Raw genomic sequence first — 12,945 nt, 5'->3', positions numbered from 1 at the left:
AAGAAGGAAATGAAACATCGCTTACCTTTCACTGTCATCCGTGTCAACACAGTGGGGACTTTAAAAAGGCCTCCAAACAAGAAAGGGAGGGCGAGGGAAGGGGAAAAAAATGACAGACCCAAAGTTCCAGTGTGTGCGCGCGCTTTAAAAGGGAGGATGAAGAATAATAATAATAATAATAATAATAATAATAATAATAATAATCCAGGACTTTTTGAGCCAAGGCTTTGACTATCCCTGAGAACATTAGCAGAAATACCCATGGCTTCTAAGTGAATTTAGTAGTTTAAAACTTTTGAAGGTTATTTATGTGGATAGCCCAAAGCAAAAGCCCTGAATGGCTCTCGGTGAGCACGTGATGTCATTAAACTAAGTTTTATGGTTTGGGGGAGCTGACATACCCACAATATATTTACATCATATATAATCTTAACTGTCCACCATCGCAGCTGCCGGAGCTGTTTAATGCTGGGACAGTGGGACAAGGCAGTTAGTGCGGATTACGACGTCTTGGGCTGCTGTTAGGGAAGGTGCATCTTCCCAAATGGATCCCTGGCGAGATCAGTAAGTTAATTTCTTTCCCCCGCTTTTTTTTTTTTGCGCTCCTCTCCCCACGCCATCCCCTCCCAGCTTCTAACACGGTATTCAGCTTTCTTGTGGAGGTGCGGGGTGGGGGTGGTGGGGGGAGAGGAATTCAGTTGCACCTTGGCTACGAAGTTGGGGGAGGGGTGAAAGTGTGGAGCGTAAGGCTTTTTCCTCGAGGGTGATGGAGGTGGTGGTGGTGGGGAAGCTTTCTGGAGTGCACGTCGAGAGTGGCGGTTATCAAGAAGCAAGATCAGACCTTTGTTCCCCTTCCTGACTTCCTCGGGGCTTGTGGAAAATGAGATAAGGACCCAAACCTTCCTCTACTTAGTTAGGCAGAGGTTGATTCATTCCCTTCTTCTCCCACCCGCTTTCTACACCTCTCTGAAGACGCTCGAGATCTGATGGGGTGGTGGGATTTCCCCCCCTCTGAACAGAAACTTTCGGTCAAAATTGTTGGACTGCTTCTTGCAGCTGGGTTGAGAGATACACTTAAATGTCCCCGGGTACAATACTTGCTTAATGGGTAGAAGAAAAAAGAAGTTTGTGTGGTGGTGGCGGCGGCGGGGTAAAGTGCATGCGCGCTGGAGTTGGGCTGAGACGTTGGCTGCTCTGTACGCATCGCGGGTGTTGGCAGGTGGAGTGGAAGAAGGTTGAAGCTAGGCCGGAAAGTCTGGCCAGATCTTTGTCCTAGGGAGAAATGAAGGGAGGGGAAGGAAGAGAACGCTGGAGTAGACCGTGAGAGGAGTGTGTATATGGTTGTGTGAGAAATATATGTCCCATCAGCGTTGCATAAGTCCGTGTATACATTATTTGTACGTGTGTGCGTGTGAGTCTCATTAACGTAACTGCCACTACGATTCAAGGGACAGCTTTTTCTATCCAGTGAATCTTTTTTTCCCTGGTGGTGAACTGGATGATCCGGTTGAAATTTGGCCTCAGTGGCCTTAGGCAAGGCACTAGATCTACCAGTCCACCTGCAGTTTGGGGATAAGAGCAGCGATGTTGGAATAGCAATGACGTGGAGCTCCTTGCACGCTCAAAAAGCGCTGTGCAAATGCTGTTATAATCATTCGATATATCCTTGCACTGTCCTCAGTTTAACCCCGAAGATGTTCTTTCTCAGTTCCGTTATTGCATTGATGGAATTCACTTATACTGTAATGGCAGGCTGGTGCCTAGGAAAGATTATCAGTTGTTTCCTCGGAGTGCCACATAGCTTTGGGAGCTTCTCCATAATTCCATACTGATAGGCCAAATCTTGCTCGGATGGTGTCTTCCTGCATGGACTTTCTGGGAAGTTTCTGGTCGCAATTTACCTAGGCCAGAGAGAGAGAGAAGGAATGCAAGTGTACTGCTCCTGTCTTACCCTTACCAATTTGGCGATGTAGGTCTGGAGCAGATCTTTGTGATCTGCTTCCAAACTAACTGTGTTTAAAACTCAGGTGCAACTGACACATTGCTGTCATGCCCAATGAACAGAGAAACTATCGTTGGGATATCATCCAACTCATCCTTAACACAGTTCCCGATCCTCAGCCCCGACTAACAACAGCACTGAAGTTAAAGGCAAAAAGGAGTTACATTGTGGCTTTTAAAAAGTTTCTTTGGCTGGTTGGTTCATGACATTGTGGCCCAGTTATCCAAGCAACTCCACACCAGACAGAAAGCATCCTGTATTTTTGTGCCAGTCGCCTCGCTTGGTTTCCTAGGGGTTGGGGGTTGGTGACAGTCATCAGCAAAAGTTGAACTGGGAAGCTGACTAGGGTGTTCAGTGGGATGATAGGAAGGTCACAGAGGGGAGAGGAAAGCAGCATTTTGTAAGCCTCAGAGAAAGCTTGAGCACAAGCTACCCAAAAGGACGTCGGCACAATCCACTTAGGCAGTGTAGCGGATAGACAGACCTTCATAAATGTCAACCACTCCGAGGTTCTCAGTAGAACTATTGAAGGACATTCTTCGCCTTCCAACAACATCTTCAGGACAATGAAGAAAGTCTCTTCTGAACACATGAGAATGAAAAAAGAAAGCACACCCTTTTCTTCATTTCCCTGTACAAACAACGGAACGATGTCCCCTTTTCTCCATTTAGAAAAAAATGCCATTTCTAGAATATCTCCCTCTCCTCCCCTTTCTATCTTCCATCTTTCTCTAGGAAAGTGGGAAAATCAAATTTCACTCAGGAAGGTCCCCAATAGGATGTTGCTGAAGCTCTTCCCGAAAAGAGAACAGCTGTCCTTTGTATAGGCCTACACATCCCTCAATAAAGTCTGGGCGGTGTGAAGGGGGGTGATCTGAGGGAAAAGATTCTGCTTTCCAAAAGTATGATTGACAGTCCTGTTCTGACGCTGGCTTTCTGGCGACACTTTTCTTAGATGAAAACGTTCTATGGTGGCTGCCTTTCCTTTCTTCATGGTTCTTCTAACCGAGGGGAGGGCATACTTCAGGTTGGACGGATCTACTTGTTTTTTACTAGAACATCGAGATCCACAAAATGCAAAATGTTGGCATGCGGGCGAGGGGTGCTACTGTGCCTTTGAGCACACACTCAATCTAAGATATAGCATTCAGAAGGTCCTTAACTGATCTTACAGTCCTTTCGCAGACGACTTAATTCCTGGTTCCTCCCTCCCTCGAGTTCCGTTTCAGACACCTAATTTAAGGGAGGGGGAGCCTTTTTAACAAAATTGTTGCTATTGTTAAACCATTTGGAGTGAAAAAACAACAACAACAAAACCTTGCCGGTCTACTGCAAACTATCCCGAGAGAGATCCATTCGTAGATCCTGATTTACCATCTGTCCAGTCGTGTTCTAACCAATAGATCTTCATCACGAAACATAGAAGATCCTCCCCTTTCCTCAGAGCTGAGTATATCCTTACAGTCTGGATAGGATGACTGAGAGAAATCAGAAAAGAGGAAGTTAGCAGCAGTGCACACACACTCACAAACACGTAGGCATAAACACACACACACACACACACACACACACACACTTCATTGAGTTCCCAAAGCCTTCATATTCTTCCACAGCAGTCTTAAACACTTCTTCAGTCTTCAAAGGCTTTCAATATTCTGCTCTCCTCAAATATCCTGATTCTTATTGGGCCACCCCCGAAAAAAACAAGGGGGGCAATCAATATTTCAGAAGTTTCTCTCACTCAGTTTAACGGGGCGTGGAAATTTGCGAGCTCTAGGATATGTATTTGAAAGTGAGACCATTTGAAATGAAGGAGACGGACTTCTGAGTAAACATGTTTATTGGGGTGTAAAGATGTGTAAAACCAGTCATTTAAATTATAAAGCGTTGTGGCCTAAGCCGGTAGTAAACTGACAATAATGTTTGATGACAGAATCTTCAAACATGGGCCAGACACAAATTCTTTCTCTGTTCCTCCCCCTCCCTTCCCCTCCCCCCCTCTCTCTCACACCCACACAAACACCCACACCCACACACCCCTACCTATTTCTCTGGGGCTAAATTATAGTCTTGGTTCCACCGGATTTGATTTGCATTCATTAGAGCAGGAATGGAAAAACCACACATGGGTTTTCAGCATTGTGCAACCCTGCTTTCATAGCAACACTGAATTTGGAACCCCGGTTATTGGGACTGGGTTTACAGTACTGGTAACATGGGGTCAAAGGATGGAATCCAGCTGGCCAGACACTCCAAGTCCTCAAGGTGCCAGAATACTCTTTCTTGTTGGAAGATGCTTCCATAAGGTTATCGTTTATGGGTGTTCAGCACATTTCTCTTTGTGTCCAGGTACCTTCCACTATACAGGTCTGAAGTTTCTTGTATTTTAATGTGGCTGTTCTGTGATCTTGTGTTAGCACAAGGCAGGTCTGAACACTGAAGCTGCCTTATACCAGGTCAAATTATTGGCCCATCTAATCCAGCCAGCAGCAGTCTTCCACCACAGGTCTTATCCATGAGCTGATACCAAGTTTTTAAACTGATATAACCAGCAACTTAAGCTGGGCTATTCTGTGTGCAGAAAAATGCCCTACCATTGAACTACTGTCCTATTCACTGAAAATGACATTAAAATCCAGGCAGGAGCTTCTAGGCAGGAGGACACTTGGGCTCAATTTTTCTTGCATACTGTTTCTTGTATATTGTGCAATCATATAATTTTCTTAGACTACGTGCTAGAACTTTCTCTGTCTTATTAAAACTTAGGGATGCCAATACGTCAGAGGGAGGATGCACACAGGCCTAAAGTAAACACACACTCTGCTCCTACTCAGTATTTAGCTAGTGGAACCAAGACCATCCCTATTGCCTCCAGCCAAGCCAAATGTTCTGGAAGGCCCATTATAACAGCAGTGACTCCTTCTTGTGAAAGAAAAACAGGTTGCTCCTCTTTGTAGAAAGCTACAAAAATCCTCTGGCCCTTACCAGTTTGGACCACATTAACCACAGGGGGCACACTCAACATCCTGACCACCCAGCTCTTTTTTTGAAGGGAGAGTGGGGTGATTGACAGATGTTGCTTCACCTTTCCTTTACCTGGGTGCAATACTGCATCTTATTTGGCCGCAGCAAACTGAGGTTGCTAGCCTCTTAGGACAAAGTCCACTCCAGAAGCAGGGTCCTTGAGAAAGACCACACACATCTTTAATGAGCCAGTGGAATGAGCCTTAAAAAGAAGAAGCAAGCAATGAAGGCATTTACATGGAGCAGTTGAATGCTACGGTATATCTCAAACTATAATTCCTTTGGAAGGAGTCCATTGAGTGTTGGTCTTCTGTGACATGAACCTACGCAGGGAAATGCTGCCTGACGGCGTTGGGGTAGGGGCGGGGAGGTTGTAAGACAAAGAGGAGAGAGAGGGAGGAGGAGGCACACTACTACTAATAGTAGTAGTAGTAGTTCGGTACCTTTGCACTCTTTAACACAGTAATGTGGAGCATAAGATGGGAGTTCACTCTATAATTAAACGGTTCCCATCTGAGGTGAGCCCATTAAAAACAAAATAAAAGGACTTGGCATTCCCTCCAACCAAGCACAGCGGAAGCGTTGGAAATCTGACTCAGGTCATAGTGCTTTTGCGCAAAGGAGATCCAGCCTTGCCCCAGGGCGCTTACGTAGGCGACAGATGAGCTCCTTTAACGTTTGTTGAATTGGGCAATTCAGCTATTCGGTAAGGTTCTGCTGGGAGTGTTGCGAATCCCCCCTTTATCGCTAGATGGAAAAAAGATGGTGGCTGGTGTCCTGCTAAGTCGTGTCCAGCTTTATCTGAGGAAAAAAGATGCTGTTTTGTGGCATCCCACACTTGGACCTGAAACAGGTTTCCCCCATACGTTGTAGTTAAGGATTATATGGAAAGCATGGATGGGGGAGATATTTGCTTTTGGTAATTGATAGGAAGCTTGTGCTGAAAAGCGAGTTTCTTACTTAGATGTGCAGGAGGAGGAGGAGGAGAAGGAGAAATCAAAAGTTAGGAGAGGTCAGCCTAAGGTTTAGGTTGGAATCAGTGGCTTTATCACAGTTTACTTTCCCACGGCTTTGAAACGTGCCTTCATTTGCCAAACCCACGAAGAGAAATGCTGGTCCCACTAAGTAAACAGATACCATCAGCTTGGATTCTAATTCGTGCTCATAGGTCTTCACACAGGGCGTCTGACATTCGCTACTGCCAGAAGAAGTAGTGGTGGCTTCTCTCTTCGACAGCTCCGTATAAGAATTCAGTTCACGCTGGAAAGAACTCTGTGGATTGCACTTAGCCACGATTCCTAAATGGATCCTCCACAGAGGCTTATAAGGGTACCTCCGTCGATACCAGGTACTGGAGGACAAACTTTAGGAGACCATCATAGCGCCTCATTTGATGCTTGTGCTGCCTCCATTGTTCGGAAAAGAGTATAGTGGGCTTGATGAGCATTGCTTTGATCCATTAAGAAATGGATGGAGAACCTCTGGCTTTCCATGTGCTACTATACTACAACTCCCATCATCCTCAGTCAGCATAGTGCGTGGTTGGCAATGATGGGAGTTGTAGTCTTACAATGTCCGGAGCGCCACAGGCTCCGTATCTTTGGATATTGTGGAAATCTATTATGCAGGGTGAGTCCTTTAAAAGAGGCCCTGTGGAACATGTGTACCCACGGGGCCTCTTTTAAAGGACTTGCCCTGTACATTATTGATTTCAGACAGATAGATAGAGATCCACCAACCAACCCACCTGCCTATTGGATTTATCTATCATATTTATATCATGTTTTTCCTTCAGGAAGCTCAAGGGGGCGTAGATGTTCCTCCCCTACACTTTTACCCTCACAACATCCCTGTGAGGAAGGTTAGGCTGAGAGTTGGTGACTGGCTCAAAACCTTCTTTCTTGGCCCTGTGGGAATTAGGGCATTGCCACTAAACAGATCTATATCTATATATTTACCTATAACCACAGACGTTCTGTCAATTCATATACAGTATATATACAGTATTTAAATTATTGATCTCTGATGCAATACACATGGATCTTCATGGCTCTGCCCCCACCAGGAGGTGGAAGGGAGAGAGAAGTTCAGCACCCCACCTCAGAGAAGCGTTCACAAAACAGTCTTTCATCTGCAGAATGGGAAATTACTCTGAGGAGTTATGATTACAGGAAGCTTTGAGTCCCCCACCCCCATCAATTCTCTCGACTATTTCTTGGTTTTTGTTTTCTTTCCCCATAATGGATATTTGGGGGTGGCTGATACTTTCAAACTGACCTTTCTACTACCGAAAGATGGAAAGGTACCTGCAAGATTTGTGTCCTCCTGTGAAATCAAAACTATTTCCAGAATGACAAGGAGCATGCCCGGAATGGGATCACGTGGTCTTTGTCCTCCACTCAACAAGAGGAAATAACATATAGGTGATGATATATATGTGTGAAAGCCAAACAGAAGAAAACATGTTGTGACTGACAGAGGCGATGTGACATTCACACGTCTGCCACATTCCCATTCTCCGCACCCCCACCCCGCCTTCCCTGACACCATCACCTCGAGTAATTCTGTCAAACTTCATTAGTCAGAGCTTGATATTTTATTTTATTTTACTTAGAAATTGTGTACCCATGTGGATTTTTTTAATAGAATAGAAATATGACGATAGACCATGTTCTGCCACAGGTAGAGAGGATAGATCACACATTTTTATGAATCACACTTTTTATTAATTAAGATTATTTAATTAAGATTATTATTCATCTTGGGAGCTCTCACTTGGAAATCTTTGTAACTCATGGGTACTTTCTTTAAAATTATTTCCGAATAACTGGGAATAAAAATTGAACACCATAGTAAACGAGCTCAGTTTTTTAAAAAATCGCATGAGTTTGTGATGTATATAAAAAAATAAAATTAAAGTTGGAATGTTCTGGGAGGAAGCAGGTGCTATTGTTGAAACAACAGCAGTTTCCTACATTGTAGTGAACTAGACGCTGCTTTTTAATGGGAAGAGGAACGATTTCTCTACCTGTCTGCTATGAGTCTCAACCAGGACTTCCTCTTATTTGATAAAAAGAAAAAAGAAAGGTGACGGAATGGAAGAGTGCTGTTGATTTGTTTAGATACCTATCCCTCCCTATCTCACTGCCTCAAGCCGACTAACAGTCGGTCACAGAGTAGACGGCAAGCAGAGGGCTAGCGTTCCCTTGCAAGTTGAATTGCAGAAGATTTTTTTTAAAAAAAAACAAAAGCCATCAATGTTTGAATAGCTGAGCAGAGCTGGCCGCGAGGGATCATCGGACTGTGTCCACTTTGTAAAGACGCGAGAGTTCTTGCTAGATGTGTATCCTTGAGGGTTCCAACAAGGAAGTGAGAGGGGCGGTCAGCGCTTGGCCAAAAGCACCAGAAAGTCCTTTCAGAGCGCAGGTTATATTGAAAGCCCTTTGGGGTGGGTGGATGGACGGGAAGAGTAAGAAGATAAAGAAATTGACCAGGTGCAGGGTTTATTTGGCGAGCTTTTGGAGAGGAGGATGCTACAGGGTTGAAACCTCATGTTTTAGCATTTGGACAACCTTCTTCCATTCCCTTGACCATACACGAGTTCAAGTTTGTAAACATGGGAATAATAACAATTCTCGAGGTTGAGAGGGTAGGGAATGTCCAACACATACCAATAGTACCCACCTTTACTGTATATGAACACATCCAGCAGTTGGCTGTCAGAAAATGCTATCCAATGCGTGTCTTCTCAAAAAGTCAACCCCGTTGAGTTCAGTGGGTCTTACTCCTAGGTCAGTGTGTGCCTAGGACTCCAGCCAAAGTATATTTGCTTTTAAGGCGCTGCAAACACACCGACGGCACATCCCGTGCAAATATTTGCTGGGAGCAAAGTTTTAGATCACTCGCGATTGCCTAAAAGACCCCTAAAGGTTATCCCCACACACACCTCGTGAAAGAAGTACGTACCTAGATGAATTTTATTGCCTTCATATCCTTATCAAGAAAGGAAACTTTCATGTAGTTCTTTCGTTTGGACCATTCTTCACAACACACAAACACCCGTTTATTTCCATTTCCTCTTCTCTCCCGTCAAGTCTTTGGTTTCCATTTGAGGGTATTGTGAATGGAGTTCTATTTGTATATCTCCCGTGGGAGCCTTATAAATTAGAACACTTTAAAACGGCTAACAGTAAAGAACAGGAAACCCATTGAGAATATTAATTAATTTGTAGGAGAGTGTTTAGGAAAATATATATATTCTCCTTGATATGTTGAGCAATTCAGCAGAGACGTGGGGGATGGGGCATTTTCGTCTTTGGGAAAGTATTCCTGATACCAGGCTTCTGCTGGTATTCACTCGTTTCGCTCAGTACAGCTCTTTAATGTGATGTGTGTGTGCTTGCTGCGTGCGGTGTGGGGGTTGTTGAATATATTATTTGTTGTTTGTCACTCTCATATATGCGTGTGTTTATGTATGTGTGTATACATACATACATATATGTATATAAATATAATTTTTAAAGAAGGAAAGTGAGAAAGCGTCTATCTTGCGTCTATGCAAATTGCATTGATTGACTGATTTGTTGCTTGTATTGATTTATGATCTGGTTCTGAAAGAGCTTCTCTATCAAATGGCGTTTCCATTCGGTCAAGAGTTGAAATCCCAGTTATCGATTTTGTGTGCGATTGTGGTTTGCTTGACTTGCAATTTCTGTCTTTCCTGCCAGTTACCCATATTAGCCCTGCACCATATAACACCCCCCCAATGGTGGTAAATGCCCTTTTGTCGCTGCCTCTGCTGTCGCTGGTGGTGTTGTGTGGGTGGGTTTATTCTAGTTTTAGAGAGGGATAACCTTTCGAGGGAAAAGGAAACGAACAACCTAATGCTTAAGGAAAACTCAATAGCACAAACAAAAGACGAGAAATTTGTGTACGGTTGATTAGGATAGTTAATAAGCTATTTGTCCATCCATCCATATGCCTATCTAAAATGCCTGCTTGAGGTTTTTTTATTTTATTTTTTGGAGTCTAGAAAATGGAAACAATAATTTGCAGTAGCCAAACTTCCGATATCCAGTTCATTACATCTTCTGCAATGTCTGCGTACATTTAGCCATCTAATAACATTAATATTAATATCATATGAATATTGTATAATGTAATACGCAAATAGTGGAGAGGGAGAGAGAAATGTGTGGATAACACCTAGACCTTACACACACACACACGTATACAGAAATATAACTACCAATAGGTCTCTACGTGATATTTCCTGAGAAGTACAGATTTTTCCCTATTCATGATTCAAAGATGCAAGTATAACACGGAGGAAGAGGGGGGAGGGGAAGCGAATCACTACTGTTGACCTTTCTATTTATTTTCTGAACAAGGCAGGATTAGAGTTTGCTTGAGTCTGGAACATAAACAGTTGCAGTAACATGAACTGTAATGTAATCTATAAGCATTTGCAGGAGATTGGCGAAGCCTCTCCAGCTGCATGACTGTGGTAAAAGCACTCCTCTTGCTGTCTCCGTCTTTTCAAGGCAGGAAACTTTCTCCCCCCACTTTCTCTGTAGTCTTCTTCATTGCAAGAGGCAGGGTTAAAAGGGGGCGGGGAAAAAAAGATCAAGTAGAAGACCCCTTATTTCGAAAGCTATGCCCCCCCTCCCTTAAACCCATGCAATTGTAGTGGTCTCTCTTCCACCCCATTGCCTCACCAGGTGGCCTATAATAATATATATACAGCCCCCACCCATCCTCTCAAATAAAAGCAATGGGTAAGCTAGACTTTTATTGCAGGACCCTTTTCCACTCAGGAAAGGGAGTGGGTCATAAACGCAGGTAGGTGTCCGGTTTGATCTGTCTAATCGCAGGAAGTGGGGGCTGGAGAGATGGGTGACTTCGAGGTTGTAAATCCCACCAATCTGCCAGCTCCCTTTGCTTTCCCTTCCTTTCTCAGAGGTGCTTGTGAAAAGATGAAACAAGCAACCAGGAAGGGGGTGGGGGACGGCGGCAAAGGGGTGGGTGGGGTGCAATAACCCCCCCTCCCAGCTCTGGCGCAGAACGGGAACGGAACACCATCTTCCTCTTTACAGCCGCGCTTTAAACAAACACTTGTGTCTCCTGCCTGGGATCTCAAGACAAGTTATTTGTAGTTTTGACTTCTCTTAAGGCGACGCATAATAAGGTTTAAGACCCTCGGTAGTTAAGATGGATGCGCTAAGGAGCTCTGTAGGCATTCCTGCTCTCCCTTGGACGGGAACTTTATTTGCACTAAATACGGCACATAAAGCGGAGAGACAGTGAGCAGAGCCTTTAAAACAAGTGGTCAGGCTAATACCTCCTGCGGGAGAGAGAGAGAGAGAGAGAGAGAGAGAGAGAGAGAGAGAGAGAGAGAGAGATCTCCAACCACAAGGCATCGCTTGAAAATGTCCCTTTCCCTGGACTGAGATGGAAGATATAACCTACTGCGATTATTCATAACAAGGAAAGGCTTTCCCCCTCCCCTTTCCCCTTCTCAGTGGGAGCGAAGATGTTCCCAACCCAGGAGGGGAAGAGAGAGCCGGTGCGGGGGGTGAGGACAGGCAAATAGCAAAACGACGTTAGAGTTGAGACCTCCCGAGGTTCACTGCCATCAAAACCTCTCTCTCTCTCTCTCTCTCTCTCTCTCTCTCTCTCTCTCTCTCTCTCTCTCTCTCTCACACACACACACACACACACACACACACAAACACGGGGGGGGGGGGCTTCGTGTGTAACATCAACTACCCGCCTCGCGATGCTGAGAGCCAAACCTCCATGGACATAGGTTCAGAGAAAGAGCGTAGGCTGTTGATGAGGGTATATTAGCTCACCTGATTAGAACGCTGTAAATGAAGAAAACAAAGAGATGAAAGGAATCCCCTTTACTCAGGACTACTGATTTATGGGAGTGGGTGGGTGGACTGCTGTGCGCGGAAGGAATCACTCCCTTTCTATGAACGTTCACTACTTTCTAATTAGTCTATCTATCTATCTATCTATCTATCCATCTATCTATCTATTAAACAAGCTAAGTGACCCGACAACAGCAAAATTACTTTTTCTTTTTTCTTTTCTTTTTTTACGTAAAAAATACAGTTTCCATATGTTTTGAGGAGTGCTACTCTTAACAGCTTTTGAACAAAAGGCACTTCTTCCCTTCCTTAAAATGCCATCGCCTCAGTAACAGAAGGGTATGATTTGAGCTCCAACAGGTATTTTTACACTCTCGTTTACAGGAAATAAAAACAGTCCTGTTTCCTGTTGCTACTGCTGCTGCTGTTATTCAAACTTAAAAGACTATCGCTGGTAAATACATGAAACACTCGGAAACTTGACATCTGGTTTCGTCAGTTTCGTAGGTCGACGGTCTGTCGAAACGAATTCCTCCCAAGGATGCTAACTGGAAGGGGTGGAGAATCCTAGGCCTTCTATAGGGGTCATCTATAGGCAGAGAAGCCATGTGTGAACAATGCTGTATCAGATCCCCCGACATACTGCAGAGAACGCATATTTGTATTCTGTTTTTTTGTTTTTTTAAATGGGGGAGACGCACTAAAGTGGACTGTTATAAGGAGTAGCAGCTGCTATTGTGTTCTGTTATCCTTCCACCAACTTACTACTATTATTACTGTTTCCTCACCCATCTTGGTATTCTGCATCCCAGGGTTTTGGATTCCCACTAAAATTGGGGTTTGCCATTGTTATTTGGAGAAGCCCGTATTCATGGCATTTGGCGAACATGATGAGAATGTGAAGATGTTTAGTATTTCTCCTTCTCCCCCATCCAAATAAGGCAACTGATTCTTTTTCCTTAATCAAGTCTGCAATGATGTATCAGAGGCCCGGTGGTGTATATCATTCCGGAGATTTCTCTTGTCTGACTCCACAGCTCCTTT

At 44.2% G+C, this 12,945-nt stretch overlaps 1 protein-coding gene across 24 annotated transcripts in view; it reads left to right on the top strand.

Moving 5' to 3' along the window:
- The window catches only part of HOXC5 (homeobox C5), a 160,514-nt gene that overhangs the window by 27,480 nt on the left and 120,089 nt on the right, over nt 1–12,945 (top strand). For 4 of the 24 annotated variants that reach the window (XR_014153171.1, XR_014153172.1, XR_014153173.1 and 1 more), the window contains exon 1: nt 178–564. The exons of 19 other annotated variants lie outside the window; for them this stretch is intronic. The gene's annotated coding sequence lies outside the window, so the exon portion shown is untranslated. Of the gene's footprint in view, nt 1–177; nt 565–5,517; nt 6,375–12,945 lie in introns of those variants that run through there. One more of the 24 variants, XM_081849006.1, reaches the window with a different exon arrangement.

The sequence above is a fragment of the Podarcis erhardii genome, assembly GCF_964252035.2.
Source record: "Podarcis erhardii genome assembly, chromosome: 2".
Taxonomy (NCBI): Eukaryota; Metazoa; Chordata; class Lepidosauria; order Squamata; family Lacertidae; genus Podarcis; species Podarcis erhardii.
This window is presented reverse-complemented; position numbering and strand designations above follow the sequence as displayed.